This window comes from Eublepharis macularius, chromosome 5 (assembly GCF_028583425.1).
Source record: "Eublepharis macularius isolate TG4126 chromosome 5, MPM_Emac_v1.0, whole genome shotgun sequence".
Classification (NCBI taxonomy): Eukaryota; Metazoa; Chordata; class Lepidosauria; order Squamata; family Eublepharidae; genus Eublepharis; species Eublepharis macularius.
The window spans coordinates 150,398,746-150,423,635 of NC_072794.1; positions in this window are offsets into that span (position 1 = coordinate 150,398,746).

Below are 24,890 nucleotides of genomic sequence, written 5' to 3' on the forward strand. Positions count from 1 at the left end.
CAGTTCCTCCACTATTTGATATTTTTGATTCCTATATATAAATACAATTTACAACACGATAATTTATAATCTTGCCATCCATCAAACGCTGATCACTTACCTTTAATAAGATTAACAATGGAGTAAATGAGAGCTTGCAATATCTTTTCTTTGGGATCTTGATGAATCTCATTGTAGATGATGATCTGGCTTTAATTAGTTGCGGAGTAACAAAAATAAGTATTGTTTTGTGTTGGAAATCTTCATTATCTCCATCTTTAATAGGTTAGTACAGAGGTATTAAGTATGCAATGCTCCTAACTAATTTGACATCTTACAGGAACTCAATAGGATTGCTAATACACGCACCGATTGATTGAAAATCCACTTTATTTATAGTGAAGTGGAACGATACCTTTCAGGATGACTTTCTGCATTATTTTTCTTGTTTGTAAACAATAAATGGTACATACAGTTCTTTGTGACATAACATTAAAAAATTTCAAAAATACCTACATCTTTTGATGAAAGTTTTGCTGCAATAATTTCCTATATCAATTTAGCATTTTCCATAATGGTACATCTTGTTCATTTGCCCCCAAAATCATCTGCATCCTTATAAGAAAAGGAAAGAAAATGATGAAATTTTCTAAACAAAATCAACCGACTGACCGACCAACCAACAGAATAGGGAATGATAGATATGTGGTATACAAGTAAATTCACAGTAGGATAATTTTCTAAAAATCCCTCCTCCTCAAAATTCATTTCACTTCTATCTTAAAGCCCTAATTGTTACCAGGCAGGGAAAAGCAGAGCATTAGGAGATAAGGTAACTAGTCCAACCTGACCTCTAAAGGTCAAAAGAGAACTAAGCAATTCTGCAGCCACACTTGCTTACTTAAGGCAATGCAAGCTCAATTTCCTTTCTTCTGTTTTTCCTGGTATGGTAAACTGTCCAGTATTGCCCTAGTCTGACAATAAAATACACACATGCTGATTGCCTAAAGTATAATTACTGGAAAAGGCGGCTGGGGGGAGGGGGAGGAAATCCAAAGCATTTGGCAAACAGAATAAACCAATTAAATTTAAGCGTCATCTATACACACAACATTAAAATGCCCACCACATTATATTAATTTCTTACCAGATTTATGGAGGTCACTATGGGAAAATGTAAGTCAGTTGTGATGAGGGAAGGCTTTGCATAGTTCGATGGCATCTTTTAACCCCTTTTCTGCTGCACCAAGGATTGGATGCAAACGTCTGGGAAGGTATTTAATTTTGAATTGAATAGTTTGGCAGGATTGTTTCCCCAAGGACTTCTATTTCATGAGAAAACAAGTGTTAGGAAAATTATTTGTGTTGTCTCAACATCGAAGGGTTCCAAGCCCCCCCCCCCCAATGCCCTCTTAAGTTTAGAATTACATTCTAGGGAGGGTCCCATTCAGAATTTTCTACCCAGATGGAAAAAGCTTGTTTGAATTGTGTGCTTTGACAGCAAGCTGTGAATTTGAAAAGAAATTAACGTTGCATTTTTACATTAACACATGCAAAAAAAATTCATTCTTTTTCAAGGGGGGGGGAATGGGGTGCATTTGTGTGTGCAGGCGCAGAGGGGATATGACTATAAAAATCACTTCAAGGCTTGAAGGGGGGTGAGCCTCTGCTTTAGTGACAAAACAAATTTGCCACAAATCATTTTACAAAAGAACAGCAGGACTGTGAACTAAACAGGGGGACTGTTGCTATTCATCATTCATTTGTTTTGGAAGCTCCACCTTCTGCCTGACATGTTCAATATCTAATTGGCATTCTGACACTTGGGATAAGTCAGCATCTGCTGCATGGATGCTTCTTGGAAGTCTTTTGTTCTGCAAAAAAAGTTGGAGTTCAAGGGATTCGGTTTCAGCCAAGGCACTGGATTGAGGCTATTGTTGAAGCAGTTCCTCTTTGCTTCTGTGAGCCAGGAGAGGGGGGAGAGGGAGAATAAAAAGGCAAACACGAGTTCCTTTATGGGGGGTAAATATCAGTGTGCTCCTAGCTACTTCCACTAGCTGGAGGGCTCCCCTACCCCATTGATTATGGATAGTCATCTACAAAAATCTAACTGCATCCCAAGAGCGAATCTGTTTTACCATTGATTCAAGCTGAAGACAGGATGGCTTTTAAGAAAAAGAAAATACTCTTTTGTATTCAAATGCAAAATTTAGACAAAGGCCATGTAGGTAAGGCTAAATTAATTACTATTTTAGAAGCATTTTGCATAAAAGATACCCTTTAAGTGTGTCCTTCTCACCGTAGTCCTGTTCAGTCAACCGCTCCTTTTTATATTTATATCATTTATAGTCTGCCTTTCTCAAGGCGGAGTCTTGTGATCTGCTTAGTATGCACAGCTACCGTTTTGAGTGCAACTGGCATTATTTTCCAGATTTTAGAGGGGAAGCAGAGGTGTGTACTGAAGCTGCAAAATACATCCATTACCTTTATTTGCACATGATGGCAACTCCACATATCAGGAAAACTACAGTAGTATTACATAAGGTTGGAGTGTGAAAATCATAACAACTCAACAGGATAGTATGTATTGGAAAATGTCAGTATCTCCATCATTAATAGACAGTTATAAATGTATCTAGTATGCAATGCTCATAATTTACCATATTGTAAAAAAGCTAGTTCCCTGGCCTGGACAGCTCAGGAGAGCCTGATCTCGTCAGATCTCAGAAACTAAGCAGGGTTGGCCTTGGTTAGTAATTAGATGGGAGACCTCCAACGAAGACCAGGGTTGCCGAGGCAGGCGATGGCAAACCCCCTGTTAGTCTCTTGTCATGAAAACCCCACCAGGGGCTGCCACATGTCAGCTATGACTTGAGGGCACTCCCCACTATCAGAAAGATTAGGAGGGCTAACACCAAAATAGATTTATTGAAAATGGACTATTTGTACTGTGTTTTAATTCATTTGTTTTGTAAATGTCTATACTGCCTCTTTAGGATTCAAGGTGATTTATGACGACACTCAATATGTTTATTGCATGATGGTTAAAATGGTTTTAAAAAATAGTTAAAATCAATCATATCAATAGAGTAAAAACATTTTGTCCTCATCTTCCTCCAACATCAGAGATTTCTTCAGCTAAAAAGATAATCTAAATCATTGTACTTGTACTGAAAATGCTTTTCTCACCATTTTGGGAAGGAAGTCACTCCAGAGGAGAGGCACCACAACAGAAAAGGCCTTGATTGTGGTTTAGGGTTGTGTGTATCTCAGAGAGAAGAAACCTAATTCCGTCTCTCTAGATCGGAGAGATTCTCTCTAGTTCAGTCATTCTGTGTCGAAGTCTATATGGCAAGACGAAAGAGTTATTCTGTTATTCTGTGAGTTTAGAACTGTGTAGAAAATCAGTCTTTGTGACTGGGTCTGTGAATATACATTTAAGAATAGGTAAAAGGTAACGGTAGTCCCCTGTGCAAGCACCGAGTCACTACTGACCCATGGGGGACATCACATCACGACGTTTTCTTGGCAGACTTTTCTTACGGGGTGGTTTGCCATTGCCTTCCCCAGTCATCTACACTTTACCCCCAGGAAACTGGGTACTCATTTTACCAACCTCGGAAGGATGGAAGGCTGAGTCAACCTTGAACCAGCTATCTGAACCTGGCTTCCACTAGGATTGAACTCAGGTCATCATGAGCAGAGCTTGGGCTGTAGTACTGCAGCTTACCACTCTGTGCCACATGGCTCCACATTTAAGAATATATAACTGTTTTTGAAACCACCAAGCTTATAAACTGATTTAGAAACCAATACACTTATCAATAAGAACAACAACAACAACAACAACTGCACTTATATACTGCTCTTCTAGACAGATTAGTGCCTCACCCAGAGTGGAACTACAAGTGATAAAAGGCACAGGTTGGACACTTGTCAGCTTCCCTCAAGTTTTGATGGGAAATGTAGGCAGCTTGGCGGAATGTTGGACAAGTGACAGTTGAAAAGTCCATTGGACAGCAGTCAGAGAGCCAAGCTGCAAGACTAGGATGCCTACATTTCCCATAAAAACTTGAGGGAAGCTGACAAGTGTCCAACCTGTGCCTTTTGTCACTTGTAGTTCCACTCCCAGAGTGGTGAACAAGTTAGTGTTATTATTATCCCCACAATACAGCTGGGGAGCTGGGGCTGAGGGGAGTGGCTTACCCAAGGCCTACTAAGCTCATGGCAGAAGTGGGATTCAAACCAGTAGAGGCTGATTCGCAGCCGAACCACTTCACCACTGTGCTACAGCAGCAACAATCACAATTATATTCTTATAAATACATTTTACTTTTGGTTAAGCGAAACAAAAACAAAAATCCCCCCCTTTTTTTTTAACCTCGCAGCCCTTGTTTTTTAACCTAACCATTCTGTCATCTATAACAAAGGCTTCCTATAATACCAGTTATGTGGAAGAGACCTAAGGCAAAAGAAAGCCTTTGGTGGGAGTAAAAACCCTTTGGGAAGCAGTAATATAAAGGTTGCACAAACAGGGCAAAATGCCACAAGTGATGTTAGCTTTGGGATTCAACCCCAAAGATACACACAAACAGACTAAAATTTCCCCTGTGTTCATTCACAAAGTAGAATATACAAACTTCCACACAGAATGGCGGATCTAGCCAGAATAAACACTTTCCTCTTCCTCAGGACTCAGGCTAGAACTGCAGTTCACTCCACCCCTTTAAGGTACACCCACCATAATCTCACAGTACACTTTATGGACCCATCCAGCCTTCTCCTCCTCACTTCAGAGGCCTGCATTTAAAACCACAGGAACCATATATTCAAAACTCCACATGAATGCACACAACACAAATTTATTTACATGGTGAAACATGTAAACTTCCTCTCTTTGTAGCCTTCGTGGTAGGGTTGCCTAGTCCCCTTACCCTCCCAGTGGGAGTGGGGGGTATCCGGCACTTACTTTCTGAATATCCTTCCAGAAGTGTCGTCATCATGTAGGCCCTGGAAGCGCTCCTGCACTTCACACCAGGATTATTCTTAAATGATTGGTGCCCAAATCGGCTTGGTGCAAAGTGCAGGAGCACTCCTCAGGCCTTTAAAATGATGACACTCCTGGGTAGATCCTCCGTCTACCAGGTGAATGGTGGTAGGGGTGAAGGCTGGGAGTGGGAGATCTCCCACCCACACCGGGAGGACCAGCAACCCAACTTGGAAGGCATCCCTGGAGAACAAGCCAGGAATGAAATTAAGTGAGGATGGCTGCATTCAGACTAAACTTGTGCGTAGAAGTTTGTTTTGCTTCATTCATTTTTATTTTCTCCAAAATGGACTGATCGTTATTAGGCTGTCTTGTATAGTTTTGTTTCATTATTGTTTCTTTTGTTTTTTGTTCTTTTCTATTTTATTATTTATATTGGTTTCAATTAATGAATTCTACACAAACACACCCAATACTTTTCTCAGGTCTGCACCTTCATGGTTTTCCATCCAAATTGGACAAACTCAGAGGGCTTGTACCCTGAGGATACTCACACTGCCAAATTTTAGAGAGAGAATAAAGACCCCCCTTCCTTTATGAGTCAATGAACGGCATCCATGTTTAAGTCTAAGAAACAGAATTGATAGGAAAGATTCCAAAGAGTAATACACGGCAGCCGCTTAACTTTGAAAAACAGTGACATGAGAAAGTGAAAAAGCGAGCAAGAAAGGCGTCTGGGCAGCAGCCGGAGAACCTTGAGGCAGATTTGCTTGGTGGGGTAGGTTTGGAAAGCAGCAGGCAAGCAGGGGAACGCTGACTGCAAGGGAAAATTTGGCATGGCAGGGAGGAGAGAAGAGAGAGGAAAGCAAAGTCCTTTCCGCATATCATTCTGGAATATCTCACACATATATGTAATTCTAGTGGCTACAGCTAGTAGTCAAATGAGAAAGCCCAGAGCACCTCCTAAGGAACACTAGGGTCCCTTTATAGGAAAATGTTGGCTATCTTGAAGAAGCAGACCAATAGAGGTAGAAACTGTAATCACAAAAAGAAACCAGAAAATCATTTTTGTTGTTGTTGTTATATGCTGTCCAGATGGGGAAATTGTTTTATTTTCATATTAATGATAATAATAAACACCTCATTTTTAATTATGGCAATGAATAACAGTAGTAAAAGGGTATGCTATGAATAATTAATGAAGCAATTAACATATTACATCACCAGAAGTGACGTAAGCAAGACCCCTCCTCCCCGTGATGTCACTGGAAATGACGCCATCAAGCCACATCACCAGAAATGACGTGGTCAAGCTGTGCCGTGTCCCCTGCCGCCATTGGAAGTGACATCAGCAGGCCACTCCCGCTGCTACATCACCGGAACTGACATGGACAGGCCACCCTCACCCATGACATCCTCAGAAGTGACGGGTATACCATGCATATTAATTAGGCATTTTGCATATTTGCTGCATCACAGGAAGTGATGTGAGCAGGCCGCCCCCTCCCCTGTGACCTCAGTGGAAGTGACATGGGTAGGCCACAACCCCTGCAACATCACCGGATCTCCTTTCTCAAACACCACCCACTGCCATGTCAGTGAACTTCCACCTGCTGCACCCCACCTCAGAAATGGGGTAATCACCACAGTTATTGGCTGAGTATGGCCGTATGACCCCTCTATCAACACACCCATTCACCCCTGACCAATAGGATGCTCTTAGACACACCCATAGAAGGTGGTTTTTAGGAAAGAAGCCATTTTGCGCTAGCAGACATGCGCTTGGGCTCTTGCTGAGAACATGGATACTCCTATGAGGCCCCTGGAACTTGTCAGCCCACCCCCGGTGGTGAAGCCTAAATTCAAAAGATGTTATATTAGCACTAGCTCTAGCTCTGATGACAATAGAGAGCTGGTACCATGCAAGCTTCAGTTTTTCACACCTGTGCATGACGAGGAGACTCGAGCATCTGCAGGCATGCTGACTGACAGAGAAATGGTCCAAATATTGAATGAGCTGATGGAAGTGTCTCCAGATTGCCAAGAACTGATTTCACAAGGGAACTCTGAAACACAGGTAATTTGAATGAGGGAAGAAGGGACAGTGGGTCACAAGGGGTTCTGAAAGTATACTGAGCAGAGAGCTTTAAAGAAAAAAAATAAAATGTGATCTTAACTATTTTAGGGGCCCTCTTTCAATGTTCTGAAACTTCCTGAATTTACTTCCACTGTGCCTTTGGATAACCAAGAAACACAGGAGAATTTGATTCCAGCAGAGAATATCCAGGTAAGGCCTGGAATCCTTAGTTATTTGGGGTGCGGGGGGTCAGGGGGTATGTGGGGGATCAATCTGTTGCCATGATTTTGAACAAAAAATCCCCTAAAATGCATTTTACACCTTTATAGGAACCATGAGCAATCAAAATGATGGTGATGTGTGCTCTTTTTTCAAAAATGTTTTTAAAATTTATAACTTAGCAAGAAATAATTTTTCTATGGTATGCTGTCTCCTGTTTAGTTCAGCATAGCCGCCATGAAAGTGGAAGAGATGATGAGGGACCATCACAGCCAAGCATGTGCAGCAGTTCTAAAGAAAAAAATACAGCTCCACAGCAGACTCTTTGGAGTGCTATGAAACATAAAAAAATCACAACCAGGTATATTTAACTATTTGCAGTACACTATGTTTTGCGGTGTTTATGACAAGATGCCACATTTCGGAGGAGGGAATATTTAAAAATAAAATGGAGCTTTTTTCCTTACTGGGGTGTGTCTGGACATGTCTAGGAGAGGGAGGGGGGGTGGAATGGGAGTTAATCCCATCAAGCCTGAAGGCCATGTGCTATCAGAAAGCAATTACCGGGAATGGGGAGGGTTTTTTTCCATGGCAAGGACCTTCCATGGCTGTAACCTTTTAAGTTACAGCTCTACAGCAGGTTCTCTATAGTATCATGAAGCACAAAAACCACAAGCAGGAATATTAAAATATTCACAATGGACACAATTTTGAGGGTTTATGACAAACCAGAAGGCTTCTGAAATACTAATTTCAAGCTTTACTAAAGTTATCTTTTGTTCTCCATACAGACCATGACTCTCCTAAAAGGCCCTCGGACCAGAGCTCCCTGCTGCAGTGCACAGGTGTGAAACACCAACAGAAATCTGCCAGCAGGCTTTCCAACCAGGGCCGTTTCCACATGGCTTACCTGAAGCCGTGCCATGCCGCAACGTTGCAGATCGTGCCAGGGAAAACGTGAAATATCGCATTTTCTCGCACGAGTTTTGTGACATGGCGCACGAGTTTTGCGACATCTCGTACGAGTTTTGCAACATCGCGCAAAACTCGCACAAGAAAACGCGATTATTTCGCGTTTTCCCCAGCACGATCCGCAACGTTGCAGCATGGCGCGGCTTCAGGTAAGCCATGTGGAAACGGCCCAGCACTCCGTACAACAGACCTGTAAGAAAGGATCAGCAAACCCAACCAAGCCAGAAGCACGCGGTAAATCAAAAAGAGAAGACACACACCAAACTGACTTTAAACAGACACAAAAGGGAGGGTCTTCAGTGCCACCCTGCAAGAAACCAACAACGGACATTTCTGATGCTGCTGCTGCTGCTGTTAAAGCTTTGTGCGATATCATCGCAGTGTTACTGGCTAATTTGGACAGGCTAGGTTTAAAAGCTATCAAGGCAGTGACTACCCCATTTGGCAATGTTGTAAAAAAATTTAAAAGGGGCCCCTCAAATCTAAGCGTGCAGCGACAGGGGTTCAAGCCAAGAGCTGCAGGACTGGTCAAGGCTCACCTGCCCCCATACCAAAGGAAAAGCAAATGTTTGCAATTCAAAAACGTATGGAAAAGAGTGATACTGAAGCGCCTAAGTAATGCTAAGTGTATTAATTCCAGACCAAAATGCAGTGCTTCCATTTTAAAACTGATAAGTAAAAGACAGAAGCCTAAAGAGCCAAATCAACACAGGGCTGGTGGTTGTCGCCTCATCTCAGAGGAGGAGACTACTTCCCATTCAGCAAATGGCACTGCAGCAGGCCCTGAAGAAAACCCTCTAGAATTACCCCCACAAGAATCCCCCCCAACCACTCCCCATTCTGCGATTGACACTGCAGCTACCCCTATATGTGCTCCCCCTGAAGAACACCTTCAGGAATTACCTCCACAAGAACACCTCCCATCTACCTCCCATTTGGCAAATGACACTGCAGCTGCCCCCATTGATGAAAATATCATTAAAGGCTTTGGACACCCCCTCCCCTGTTTTGTCTTTTAGGACTGAAGCCCAGGCTTATTTAGACAGGATGTCCACCACTGTTAAGATGTACTTGTAGCCCTCATTGTATTTGGAAAACTGCTGCATATCCACTAAATCAGCCTTCCACTGGGCATCCAGACCAGAAACTATGGTCTTGTTTCTCTTAAAGTGGACCCTGGCTTGCTTGCGCAATGTGTAAGCATCTTGCTCTGAAAGACAGGCAGTAACATTATTTCGAATTAGAGTTTTCGATTGCTTTTTGGCTGCCTGTAAGAGAGGGGGTCACCCCACCAAAACTACCTGTTTCTCCAGGTGTATAATATATGTTCTTTAAGATCTCCTCCTGCTCCAGCATCTCTGCCACCACCCTGCTTAACACAGGTATGACCATTCAAGGTTAAAAATAAAATGTTTTATTGTGACAAAACTAACTCCTCTTCTTCTCTTCACTCGACATAAGGCGAGGACAAAAGCATGACACGCAGGAGAGGTTCATATCCTCATGGCTGCTGATGGGCAGATTCTCGAAAGCTTGGATAACGTCCTCATCAAACTGGTGTAACAGAATTAAAAAAAAAGACACAGTTCAGTGAAAAGGCCCATCAGATGCCACCCCAACTTCATTAGCCACCCCATTCACAAACACAAACATTGTTTTACTGTATTACCTGTGAGTGTTGAACAGTGCTTTCCAAGTCCATAGATTCATTTAAAGCTCTTTCCTCCTCCTGGTCCTCTGCCACATCCTCAATGGGGGTCCGGAAAGCATACCAGAGAGGGTTGGGTATCCCCAAATCCATTTAATCTGCAGGATGGCCGGTGAACTGGGGTGGGGTGCAGCAGGCGGAAGTTCACTGATGTGGCAGTGGGTGGTGTTTGAGAAGAGCTCCGGTGACATTGCAGGGGTTATGGCCTATCTATGTCACTTCTGCTGAGGTCACAGGGGAGGGGGTGGCCTGCTCACATCACTTCCTGTGATGCAGCAAATATGCAAAATGCCTAATTAATATGCATGGTCACTTCCGAGGACGTCATGGGTGAGGGTGGCCTGTTCATGTCAGTTCCAGTGATGTAGCAGGGGGAGTGGCCTGCTGATGTCACTTATGATGGCGGCAGGGGATGTGGCACAGCTTGACCATGTCATTTCCAGCGACGTGGCTTGATGGCGTCATACCCAGTGACATCACTCCCCCATGGCGCCTTGCTTATGTCACTTCCGGTGACACAATATGTTAATTGCCTCATTAATTATTCATAGTGTACCTCGCGGCACAGCTTGACCACATCATTTCTGGTGACGTGGCTTGCTGGCGTCATTTCCAGTGGCATCACGGGGAGGGGGGGTGCGCTTGCTTACGTCACTCTCAGTGACATAATATGTTAATTGCCTCTTTAATTATTCATAGTATACCTTTTTATTGCTAATAACATAAGAAACACACATCTAATTCAGGCATCACATGAAAGTAGGGCTATCAACCTCCAGATGGGGCCTGGATTTCTCCCAGAATTACAGCTGATCTGCAGAGCACCGAGGCCAGTTCCCCTGGAGGAGACAACAGATTGGGAGGGCGGACTCTACGGCCTCATATCCCTGCTAAGGACCCTCTCCTCAAACTCCACCCTGGTCAAGCACAGTCTCCAAATCTCCAGGAATTTCACATAAGGTTACCAGGTGTATGGTTTTCACTCAGACAGTCTGGTATTTTGGACTGTCTGGGGAAAATGTTCCCCCCAAAGTGGACACCTGTCTCCTCTTTCCCCTCCTCTCTCCTCTCTTCTGGCTGCGCAGCACCACCACCAGCGCAGAGAAGCAGCCAGTCAGCCCGTGCACCCAGGCAGCCTCCTGCAGCTGCTCGGCACCACCCAGGAGCGGCCAGTCAGCTCGGATGCCCACCTTTGGCGGCTGTGTAGAGCTGCCCAGGTTTGGCGCCTGGAAGTATGTGTGTGTGTGTGGGGTGTGTGTGTGTGTCGGTGTAATGACATTACTTCCTGTAGTGATGTCATCTCACTGCCCTGGGAGCACGTGTGTGCAAAAAGTAATTTCCCTCCTTGCCTCTCCCTAGGGTCTGGTATCAGTCCAGAACCCATCTGGCATCCCTAATTTCACAAGTCAAATCTTTCCAACCCTAGGAAAAAATGATGTTGAGTGATGCAGTGACATCATTTCCTGGTGAAAATCCAGCTGTGATAGCTGCATGTCAGGCAATGCTCTGGATTTATCCCCAAACTCTATAGTACCATAGAGTTTCTGGAAAATACACCTTATGCAGTGATGGCACGTCTGAGATTTCACCAGGAAGTGCCATTGATGCATTGCACAACGTCATTTCTATGCCCCACATTTCTCCCACTGGCCAATATGCAAGATCAGATGAGAGGGCCCAACCACCAGAAGGTTGGCCACCCAAAGATACCAAATGGCAAACAGGAGCAACCAGAGAGAAGATATGAACTGGAGACAAATTGTGAGGGGGAAAATTCCCTAACACAAATATTTACCACTTTGATACTTATTTCTATCTTTGTATATTTACACTCCACCTGTGATATATTTATTATATATATTACAATGGAGCATCTGCTTTCCCTCTAATATCTGAGTTAGTTGGTTTAATCTCAGGGAGTGGTGCGGTGCCCCTGCTTAGTTAGTTCAATTTGTTAGCTGGATGTATAGCCTACATGAGGTCCCTTGTTCTGAAACCAGTTGCTCCCATCCCGGTATCTCCTTGTCAATATTAGATGATGGTCTGAACACAACAATCTCTGCTGCATGAATCTAAGAGTAGGAACCTGAGTACTTTAACCCTGACATACGAGTAACAAGGAATATTACACCACCTATCACAAATGACATACACAACAGCTCACAACAGGAAAACACAGTAGTATCAAATTATATAACTTCTTGAAAGTTCTAAAATAGCTGCCTGCAGCTGCAGCAGAGTATAAGCGATCACAGCAATGCTTTAAAAGCAGGGCTCAGTTATAAAAAAAAGCAAACCTCAGCAATAGAATCTAGACTGTCTTGTAGACTCTCTAATAGATTCTCCAGTATACCTGGACAGAGAGACCTGGGTGCAAAACCTCAACGTATGCTCACTAGGTAGGTGACCTTAGGCCCATCACACTTTCCCAGCCTAACCAGCCTCAAAGGGCTGTTGGAAAGGATGTGAGGATGTATGCTCTGTGAGGTTCTTGGGCGAAGGATGGGCTAAAAATGTGCCAAGTAGATGATAGACAGAATCTACAAAATAAAACAGCTGTAGGGTATAAAGCCACAAGAGCCCCCCAGAATAAAACTGGTTTCACAGCTTTCGAGAAGACCAAACAGGGTGGGAACAGGGGAGCTGATGGACTCTCTGAGCAGGCAGCTCCAGTTCCACAATCTGGCTCCACAGCTGGAGAAAAAAAACCATTCTGCATACTGACCACAATGCAGGCACACAGTGACAGAGGAGATCACCGGTATCCAGTCTTCTATACACTATATTTTAATTTTATCTTCCTCCACGGTTCAGATATAACTCTGCTTAGGAAGTCTTGTCAGCTTATTAAGGTGCCACACTGGTTTTGGCCTGGTCACTAGTACTACTAAATATTCAGGAAATTGAATACAAACTAATAAATATTGCACTTGAGTACAAATTGTCCTGGGAAAAATCCATACCATTAAATTCATTTTCGTTTTAACTTGATGAAGTTTCTTTCTCTCCCATCCCCTACCGTTAAACAGATTACTAACTTGACTAGTTTGGACCTCCCAGACACAGTTGAAATGTGATTATCCTTCGATGTATCTCCTTAAAATAGGACATACCTTCAACAAGGCCAGTGCGGTGTGATGTAATTGGATGCAAAATGCAGTTCCAAGAAGATGTTTACTTCCTGCTATGCCAAGATAACTACTAATAATGGGATGACTCTTGGGAGATCCAGTTTGTAACTAGAGATTCTTATCAGATCCACAGTGCTTTTTGTTTTAAAAAAATTAAAAGAGTTGTGGCATCTCAGGGCCCCTTCATTTATTCTTTCTAAAGGATTTTTTTAGCATATTGTTAAAAAGGAGTCATGGTGAGCCTGAAGGAAAGATTGAATGTATCAAAGCAGGATGTGACATTTGTGATGCTTTGCAGATCATTCTTCCGGAGAGCATCTTGTGGACAGATCTGACAGCAGGGATTAATTGAAGCAATGGCAATAAACAATAGCTGAAGTGAAGTTGAGCCCTAACACCTGGCTGTTATGTTACCATCACCAAAAGAGTTAGTGTCATCCTGTGAAAAGATACATAATTCACACCAACTATGCGATAGATAGATAGATAGATAGATAGATAGATAGATAGATAGATAGATAGATAGATAGATAGATAGATAGAGAGATAGAGAGATAGAGAGATAGAGAGATAGGAGCAACTAAACAGCATCACAAATAAGTAGGATCAAAAACCTTGATCTATTTATTTATATATATTCCAGGAAACTCAGGGCAGCATGCGTCATTTTATCCTTACAACCAGCTTGCAAGGTAGGCTAGGCTGAGAGAGAGAGAGAGAGAGAGAGAGAGAGAGAGAGAGAGAGAGAGAGAGAGAGAGAGAGAGAGCAGTCGTTTCCACATGGCTTACCTGAAGCCGGGCCATGCCGCAACGTTGCAGATCGTGCCGGGGAAAACGTGAAATATCGCATTTTCTCGTGCAAGAAAACGCGATATTTCGCGTTTTCCCCGGCACGATCCACAACTTTGCGGCATGGCCCGGCTTCAGGTAAGCCATGTGGAAATGGCCACAGAGGCCAAAGGTCACACACTGTGTTTTCAAGGCGGCATGGGGAAACGCGAACCTGAAATCCCCAGGTCCTAGTAAAAAAAGGCTGCAATCAAACCACTACTTGCGTGACCCTATGGGGGAAGTTCTATCTCCCCCAACAAAAAGCTGTTATTGAAGGTGGAAGTTAAAAAATGTAATGGCTTTTAAGAGAGTGATCCTAAGAATAGGTCTATCCAGAAGTCTATTCAATGGGACTTATTGCTGGAAAAATATGCTTACGATTGCATTGTAAACCTCTCTGTTTTTAGACATCCACTATATGCGTGTTTGTGTGCGTGTGCACATTTGCATGTGTATATGATTCTTTTGACACTTTCTCTTACTGGCTGTTTTTTAAAAACCAAAATAGTAAGAATTCTGTATGTCTTTTAGAAGTACATGGTGACATATGGTGAGTCAGGGCTCAGAAGAACCTGGTTCTGTTTACCAGGGAAAATCCCTATTTCCTGATAAGTCATTTTGGTAAGTAACTGCAAGATTCAAGTCCAGTAGCACCCTAAAGACCAACAAGATGTTCTGTTTATAAGCTTTCAAGATTCAAAGCTCCTTGGTCAGAATGAAATAGGAATGGAGATCGCTGAGCTTTTAGTAGTGGGAGGTGGGGTTGCCAGCCTCCAGGTAGTGGCTGGAGATCACCTGGAATTACAACTGGTCTCCAGACCACAGAGATCAGTTCACCTGGAGAAAATGGCTACTTTGGGGGGTGGGCTCTATGGAATTATGCCATGCCAAGGTCCTTTCCCTCCCCAAACCCCACTTTCTCCAGGTTTCTCCAGGCTTCACCCACCAGATCTCCAGGAATTTCCCAACTTGGAGCTGGCAACCCTAGTGGGAGGGGTCAGAAAGTCGGAGGGGTGTTGGGGGAATTGGGGGAAAGACTATACAAGAAACATGTTCCTTGAAGTGCTGGCTTTCTATATGCAGGATTCTCCCCCCCCCCCCAATGAGCCAGTGTTCAAACAGAAGAACGTATCTGCATTCTGTAGTAATATAGGGTCAAACTACAAGTGACGAATGACACAGGTTGGACACTTGTCAGCTTCCCTCAAGTTTTGATGGGAAATGTAGGCAGCTTGGTGGAATGTTGGACAAGTGACAGTTGAAAAGTCCATTGGACAGCAGTTGGAAAGCCAAGCTGCAAGACTAGGATGCCTACATTTCCCATCAAAACTTGAGGGAAGCTGACAAGTGTCCAACCTGTGTCATTCATCACTTGTAGCTCGGCCCATAGCCCCAGGAAGTGAGGATTGCTGCACAGCAGCATTCTGCCTAATCAAGAGTTCTGTACTGCTCAAAATCTTGCACATTCCTATACCAACAAAGGTTGATCCTGCAAAATCAACACTGCATCTATTTTAACTCGTGCGTGAAGGTGCTTGAATATAACTTGCAAACACACACACACACACACAAATGTTGGAAGTCAGCTCAATAAAGTCATGTGCTTAAAATCCATAAAGTGGCCTGTATATTTGGAGCGGGGATTTGGGGCAGAAGGTGAGTTAAAATCATGCTCCTGGCATAAGGAAATTGCCAGCAGGGACCCTGCAAGGGGAGGAGAAAAGTAGGAGGCATACTCAAAATACCCCAGCTGAATGTAGTTGATGCTATTCCCCTCCTTCTCCCTGTCTCAGATATGAAACTCAGAACCATTTAGGGCAGGAGGAAATACTCCAGATCCCACTGAGTAGATCACACCCAAGACTGATCACTGATCACTTAGGTGATCACGCCCAAGTTACTTATGTTGAGGGAGGGGAGGATGACTGCTTCGGTTGTGCATAGCTTAAAGTTTTGGAGGTAAGTTAAAAACTCTTCTTCCCAATCCATAGTATGCTGGAAGATTAATATTAACTTTAAAAAAATTAATTTGTATAAAAACATCAAATCTGATCTGTGATGCACCGTGCAAGATTTGGCAAACTAGTGTTTCGGAAACAGGCGACATTCATTCCATTCTTGCCCCTGGAGTGTGCTATTCTTAATACAAAGTTGTCCCTTTAATGGCTGGCAATTCCAGGTTATCTTTACTAAAGAGCAAATGTGGTCCACCCGGAGTAACACACCGCAAGAAAAGACCAAGCAAGCTCTGTCCAATGAAAGGCTCTGCAATGGTGATCAGATTCCATTATGTTCAATGGAACTCAGTTTGTCACATCCACTCAAGCGTACAATACCTCTAAATGGGGAGGGGGAGGTTGAGACAGCCCTCCATCACTTATATTTTTAGCAATCATAGCAGAGAATGGAGGAAAAATGTTTGTAACTTGTTCTGTTTGGATCTCTAAATTAATATCCAAAGCTTATACATGCAGATTAGAAGTTATCTTTTACCAAGACCATTCTAAAAATGTGAAGGGTTTAGCAAAACACTTCAAAGAAGATCCCAACGACAGGCACCCCTTCTCTATTGTTGGCCTCCTTTAATCTCATGTATTATCCCGAATCCTTTGGCGTGAGACCTATGTAGGTCAAGTTTCCACTGACACAGATGTTCATCTTTTTTTCCTTAGCCCCTCCCCCCAAAAAAGGGGGAAAAAAAGAAAGAAAAGGGGTTTGTGAATGGTAGTTGGTTCTAACCCTCATGTTCAGGAAATGCTACCACAGTGGGGCCAGGACCATAGGACATAAGATGATGGAATATCTAGAATGCTCAGCCTACCTGCCTTCTAGGTGACTATTGAGGTACTGGCATGGGAAAGATAAAACAAATAACATATATTAGTGGGCCTCCACAGAGTCCTTCAGGGTGAAACAGAAAAACCTGTTTGTTAACCAAATTAAGGTATAGGTGTCAGCAGCTTCTCATCAGCAATGAATACACAAGCAATCCTGTGTGGATGGTCCTTCTGCTACTGTTTCACCATGTTTTCTGGAGGACTTATGTTTCAGTGCATGTTGGAAGGCATAGTTCAAACTCCTCTCTAGATGTCCATTTCCTAGATAGGGGGTTCTGCACGAATTGTTGTCCCCCCAGAAAAGATGTAATATTCACATAAATGCTGAAACCATGGGGGAAAGGGTTTGTGTGCGTGTAAACAACGGCAAAATTTAAAACACATACAATATTTTCAGATCAAACCTATTTTACAGCTTTAAAACCATAACATGGAACAAAATTGTACCATTTGTAATATTAACAGAATTTAGAGGTATAAATGCCTTTATCGTACAGTTCTAAATTAGGAGTTGCCAGTTCTTGATTGGGAAATTTCTGGCAATTTGCGGATAGAACCTGGGAAGGATGAAGTGGAGGGAGAAGAGGGGGCTGAGCAGAGATGCAATGCTATAGAGCCCTCCCTCTGAAATTGCCACTTTCTCCAGAGGAACTGATCTCTGAAGATCAGCTGTAATTTGCGGAGAACTCCAGGCCTCATGTGGAGGTTGGCAACCTTACCCTAAGCAGCATTACTCCCTTCTAAGACCATTGAAGTCAAGGAGCTTAGAACAGTACAACTATATTATCAGTTGTGTACAGCCAAAATTGTGAATTTGCCCAATACTTGAAAAAGAGAGCTACAAACTGCTGCACTCTGTGCTATCTTGCCACGTATTTCTTAGGCCCTATTCACACACCCCTGTCGCCACCATGAAGATTTTGATCAGATGTGCCCCGGGGGGGGGGGGTCCAGGCTTGGAACTAGGTGAGCTGGGACCCAATTTGCATCAGGGTTATAGTGCATTGGAGTGGAGGGGGGGGGGGCGTCAGCCTTCCTTCTCATGCTGTTTTCCTGACCTGAAATGGCCCCAGTGAGCCATTGTTTGCCAACTGAGAAAAACTATGAAGACAAATCATGCTCATACACACCTGGGGATTCAGTTCTGAGCCTGCAACTACTAGAACAGATCTCATCAAAATCTTCGTTTGTAGCATGTGAACAGACATTTATTTAATCGCATTTCTAGACCACCCTCCCCATCAGACAGGATCAGGGCGGTTTAACAACAGCTTAAAACAATAAAAACATTATAAAAACATTAAAACATCATATCAAACAATTAAAATTGGCGGATATAAAATATTAAAATACAGCATTGTCCTGCATGGGTGGTGGAAGGTCTTCAGTGGTATGGCCAGCGAGAGGACAGCCTAGCTCCCACCAAATGCCTGGTGGAACATCTCTGTCTTGCAGGCCCGGCGGAAAGATAACAAATCCTGCCGGGCCCTAGTTTCCTCAGGCAGAGAGTTCCACCAGGTCGGAGCCAGAACTGAGAAGGCCCTGGCTCTGGTAGAGGCCAGGCGGACCTCCCTGGGGCCAGGGACCATCAGCAAGTTCTTAGTAGCTGATCAAGGCGACCTCCGGGGAACATATGGGGAGAGGCGGTCCCGAAGGTATGCTGGACCCAGTCCGCATAGGGCTTTATAGGTCAACACCAAAACCTTGAACATGCGCCTTTTGCCATCTGAGAGCTAAGCTGCAAAGGACGAATTACACGAGGAGGAGCATGTGAAGGGATTCAATTTCCCCTCTCTACAGAGCCAGGGAGCTGGCTGCTCAGAAGGTTTATTTTCTCTTCACCTCTTAGAAGGGGAGGTGAAACTGACAGAGCCTTCAGATGGCAAAGAGGAAATTAACAAACCCTCTGAAGATCTCCCTGGCTCTGCAGAGAGGGGAAATTGACAAAGCCTTCCGATCTCTTTTAAAACTCAGCTTCCCAGCTAACACTCCGACTCCCTTCACGTGCTCCTCCTCGTGTAATTCATCTCTTGTAGCTTGGCTCTGAGAGGCAGAGGAAAATAAACTTTAAAAATAGAAAACAACTTTGACAGTAAACAAAAGAAACTGTCTTATTTGAACAGAATAATCTTATACCATTACAGTAGGCCTAGAAATAGATATAGATTCCCCCCCGCCTCAGGCCTTCACATCTCTGTTGTTCAGTTTATTGTTTTTAGATGATTGACATTTGGGTACATCGACTTGGACACTTTCTGGCAACAAAATGATTCGTACATTTAATGAATGAAAAGGAAATGATGTCAGCATGTTGCTAATAAGAAGCCCCCCCCCATGCCCTTGTGAGTCACTCGCTGTCTACCCTAGGTAGGAACATGGCAGTGGGAGGTCAGGTCCACCAGTGCAACAGCATTATGTTACTTCAGGGGAGTTCTGCCACTGGAACCAGTATCCCATGATTCACACCCACCCTGGAAATACATCATCATTCAGCCCCCCCCCCCCCAAAAGCAGCATTGTTTACAAGGATGGAGCCATCAACAGAGAAAATAGAATGGCCTTTCCTTCCACACATTTATGCATATCTTATTGATCCAGAGGCAAGAGAAATATACTGAGCTTGGGACATAACAGATGCAGCTCTTGGGTGATTAACCCCACATTCCTTCATTGTGTTGAAATCAGCCTGTGGACATTCACTAGCTGGGGATTAGGTAGATATCCCAGGACAGAAGCCTATTTTCACACTTTGAGGGCCCATTTACATATGCTGCTGGAGTTCCATTATTGAAATTTATGGCATTATTTGGCCCTAAAATGTAGCCCTAGCTAGGGGGAACCAGTCCCCCCTACAAGCTAAAGCAGCCTGTTCTCAGAGAATATAACCACCATTCCTCAGTGCCCGAACTTCCAAATCCCCTTTGCTCCTAATCCTTCAGCTGCTTTTCAGACACAAACCCACTCTTAGCGCTACCAAGAGCCAACACAATTCCCCAGGAAAAGATTCCTTTTGGGCCCTTCATATCACTAAGGCCTAACCCAAGCATCATGCAAAAATAAAGTAAACAACTTGCCCCCTGAGCAACCATGATAACCAGGACCCCAGAATGGTTTCCTCTAAGTGTTCCCCCCCCCTCAGAAGTTCTCTTCTACAAACCCTTTTGAAATGCCTGGAGTAGTACATGTATAGCTTTAAAGGATCACCAGGAATAAAGAAATGTCAGAGTGACTGACTGAACTTCCTGTAAATAGATTAATCATTTCCAGAAACAGAAAATACCAAGGAGATAATCTTGTTTGACTCAAGATCAGCTTTCTGTGAAAAAAAAGAAGAAAAAGGGAAGAAATGGTGGGCTTGTGGGATGTCAGACAGAAAGATAAATCCATTAGTTCTTTCCATTATGTGTGCCTAAGAGGAATTACCTACCAGAAGGTATCTGAAGCATCAATTCTGAGAACCTGCTTCAGTCTTTTGTGAACTGAACTGGTATGATGGTTTCATGACCATCAAATGATGTCTGAGTGTGAGCTCACCAACATATGGTCTTTAAGACAGATGCAGCTGTCATTGTTTACTTGCAACAAGTTCACTTTTGCGTCACTGTCCCCCTAACGATACAGGTGTCACTAGAGCACCATTCACTAGTAACACCTCCCCTGTGGTGCCCGACCCTCTCTCAGGCCTGGAGTTCTCCTAGCTCTTAGCGCAAATCATGATCACATTTGGTAGAGAAATGCTTCTGCAGCTGGGGCATTCTTACGATTGAGAAACTTCCTTGCTCTCTTCCTGATAGAGAATCATATTATTCTCTTACTGAGTCTCAGAGCGGGACCACAAGTGACACCTGACACAGGTTGGACACTTGCCAGCTTCCCTCAAGTTTTGATGGGAAATGTAGGCAGCTTGGCGGAATGTTGGACAAGTGACAGTTGAAAAGTCCATTGGACAGCAGTCAGAGAGTCAAGCTGCGAGACCAGGATGCCTACATTTCCCATCAAAACTTGAGGGAAGCTGACTAGTGTCCAACCTGTGTCAGGCGTCACTTGTGGTCCCGCTCTCAATTGGTTAACCCCAGCTGTGATGCAGGAAAGAGATGCCTCTTCTGGGTTGTTCAGTCTGGGAAAGACTCCTTCACATGACTTCATCATGATAAGGCCATCCCTGTCCAACAAGTTTACTTTTCAATACTGGAAACAGACCAATAGAACGTGGGAGTTTAGAGTATCATAGTAAGCAAAGATGTGCTCATAGTAATGCATTTTTATTGCAGTTATTTAGATCCAACATGGTTTTATTATGATTTTAGTTTTTATTGTTGGCTGTGATTTTAGTTTTTACTGTTAGTTGTTTTATTGTTGGTTGTTTTTATTGTTGATACGTTTTGTGGATTGTTGCTAGTGATTTTGAAGAAAATCGCTTTTGGCAAAGCAGGCTGAAAGCGTTAATAAAAAAGGAAATAAAGCGAGATGTTCCATGGAAACTGAAGATACTTCTTCCTCAAGCATTATTGAAAGGTTAATGTGACCAACCCTTAGGCTGGAGGCCAGCATTACTGCACAGGATCCTATCACAAGAAAGAAGCAAACCTATTTGAGAGCAATGGTTCAATACCTTTATTGTCTATACTAGAGCAACAGGGACATTAAGCGACTACCATTCCTCCTGACCTCAAGTTCTGCTTCAAGGTGTGGTGGTTGTTTGCTCCCCTCTAGCTCCCAGGCTACATAGGTCCATCCTATGCTTCCAAATCTATCTCATGCTTCCAGCAGCTCCCAGGGATGCTGTAGAAACCGTGAACTGTTGCTTGGAGGTAGTTTTGGGATGAACAAAGGCTTATAAACTGAAACTTAATCCTGACAAAACAGAGGTGCTATTGGTGGACAGAAGGACTGACCCAGGAATTGAGTTTTATTCTGTTCTTCACAGGTCACACTCCCCCTAAAGAAAGGGGTCCATAGCTTGGGGGTGCTGCGGGACCTGGGCGTCTTGTTGGGCAGCAGTAGCCAGGAATGCTTTCGGCCAGCTTCAGGTAGTAAGTGAGCTGCAGCTTTCCTGAGCAGGAAAGTTCTTGCCACTTGCCTGTTAACATCTATATTAGATCACTGCAATGTGCTCTTTGTGGGGCTACCCTTGAAGACTGTCAGAAAGCTACAGTTGCTATTGAACACCGCAGCCAGAATGTTGATTAGAGTGGGTGTAGTGACCATATCACTCCATTCTTATACCATCTACACTGGCTTCTGATTTGCTTGTGGACCCAATACAAGGGACTGGTATTGGCCTTTAAAGCCTTATGTGGCTTGGGGCCAACATACCTTTCCCCATATGCCCCTACCTATCCACTCCAGTCATCTTCGGAGGCCCTGCTCCCAGTGCCCTGAGCATCTGAGGCCAGATGGGTGGCATCCAAAGAAAGGGCCTTCTTGGCATCCAAAACTTCAGAATGTTTTGATGGAAAATGTGTCTGTCTCCCACTAATGTTTTCTGCCAGTGGATGAAGACTTTTTGGTTTTGTTTGGCATATCCCAATAACTGTTATTAGAATTCCTCTCTGGTTGTTCTGGTAAGGGTGCTTGTGTGTTTATATGTTTTTATTGAATTGTTTATTTTATACACACTTTATTTTAAATCCAGAGGAGTTAGCCACGTTAGTCTGTAGTTGCAAAATAGTAAAGAGTCCAGTAGCATCTTTAAGACTAACCAACTTTATTGTAGGGTAAACTTTTGAGAACCACATCTCTCTTCATCAGATGCATCTGATGAAGAGAGCTGTGGTTCTTGAAAGCTTATGCTACAATAAAGTTGGTTAGTCTTAAAGGTGCTACTGGACTCTTTATTTTAAATGCTGTTTTAACATTGATGTATTTTAATGTTCTGATGTTTGCTGCCTCAGGGACCCTATTTGTGTGGAAGGGTAGAATAGAAATGTTTTAAATAGATAAAGAAAATTAACTAACTTGCTGACTTGTACCCAGGCTTCTTAGTGGAGTCTGTCCACACATTCAACTGAAGGTAATCAAGTATTAGGAAACAGCAGGCATATGTAAAGGGGCTTACTTGAGGGGACTTGAATTTGTACGTTTGCAATTGGTGGAGGATTGCCACACAATTAAATTACTAAAAGGTGCTGAATTTCAAAACTTAATTCATACTCATTTGATTGTGAGATCTAGTTCTCAGATGAATTGTGTTAGCTATAACAGATAAAACTGGTAGACCCTGGTATACCCAGCATGGGAAGAGATTACTATATAACTGTAAAATATGCTGTAGTAAATAATACAATACACTTTTCACTACAAGAGCTGTTTAACAAACAGAGCTGATTTTGAGTCCGATGCATGTTTACTGGGAAGTAAGCCCTTTTGAGATCCAAGGGATTTGCACCCAATATGATAACCCATTTTTTAAATAAAATAATCTTCCTTGTGCGTAAGTGAAGCTGTGTTTCTCATAGACTGCTCATATGGATGAAAGCATGCCCAAGGCATGGTAGAGGATTTCCAAACCAATCAGGCTAGCAGCAGTTGTGCAGTCTTGTGCCTCTTTATTATCATTCTCTGCCCCTGCACATATGGTCATCTTCCATTCATCTAACTGATTCCAGGGCCTTGGAATTCAGCATGACCCCTAAGGGCTATTCTAATGCAATCAGTAGGAATACTATATCCAGAGTGAGCCCAAAATCAAAGGGCTGGGCCAAAGCTCAGGATAAATTACAGCTGTTATAAAGAAATCACCTTTTCACCTTGGCCCTCATATTCTTTCAGTTTACAGTCATAACTCAACAAGCTCAGCAGCATTTGCCATTAATAAACCGGCTTAGATAAACAAGACTGATGGATTAACAGGTCACATGCAAAGAAATTTGAGAGAGCTGAAATGCTGCAAAACAGAAAAAAAAGGATTCATTTGAAAACTTTTCTCAAGAAGGAATCTATCTACAACTTATCTAGCTACACATTGGGATGGATTCTAAACATGCTTTTCTTCCCTTGCAAAAGACACCTCTGGCAGGGAAAAGGGTGTGTGTGATATTTGCTGTCTGCCCCAATGCAGATCCCCCCACTGCACCCCCCCTCCAGGCTAACCCTTGGGATTCATTGATCCCATGGGCAAAATTTGGGGGGGGGGGGCACAGCAGGCTGCAATGGGAGGAGTAAATTGCTTATACAATGGCTGCTTTGCTTGATATAGGGGACTACCCTTTGGTATTTTATCAATAATATTTACATAGTGGGTTGGATTCAACTATTCTGTTCATCCAAATCTGAAGTCTTGTTCCAACCTAAGGGGCCTTAAGTTAAAGGAGATCTTCTTAGCCTGGTATGAATGCACTTAAACTATGGAGGTGGCAATCTTATGCACTTGGCCCCATTTTGGGGCCCATTTTGATTGATTTTTTTTTAATTTGAATTTTCTTTATTTAAACTATAAACTATACACCATAACATAATAAACAATAAACATAGAGAATAAGAAAAAAACACAATTCTAAACATGACACACTAATACATATACCTATAAAATTAAGAGGAAAAGAAAAAAGAAAACAATCCCTCCTAAATTACACTACAAGTTGAGTTCCGATTTTCTCTGCAACAAGTATATATCATTTTTAGAGTCCTATTTATTCTAAGTTAGTCACAAAACCCCTCTTTTTTCTACTGTTCATGTTTCTTAATCCATAAATCCAGATGTCAACAAATCCTTGTTATCCATTTCATGCAAAAAGTCTATTAACGGTTTCCATTCAGTCCAGAAGTTAACTAATGTCCTTAATGTAGTAAGTTTTGCCATTAACGCAAACTCCAACATTTTTGTCAACCATTCCTCCACTGTAGGCAATGTTGTAGTTTTCCACTTTGATTTCAAGAGGAGTAAACTATGCCTTTATATTTATTTATTTATTTATATTTATTTATTTATTTCATTTATAGCCTGCGTGTTCCAGATTCTAGTCCAATACTATTAACTGTTTGGTGGACTGTGGTCAGATTCTTCATGTCATACTAACAGATAAATATTTTGGCTGCACACCATAAAATATCTGCATGGTGAGCAATTCCCGCTTGAACCAATTGACTTCTGTGAGATCCAAGCAGGAGTATTTATTTATCAGAGTCAGGGTGGTTCCTGGTTTTGGGA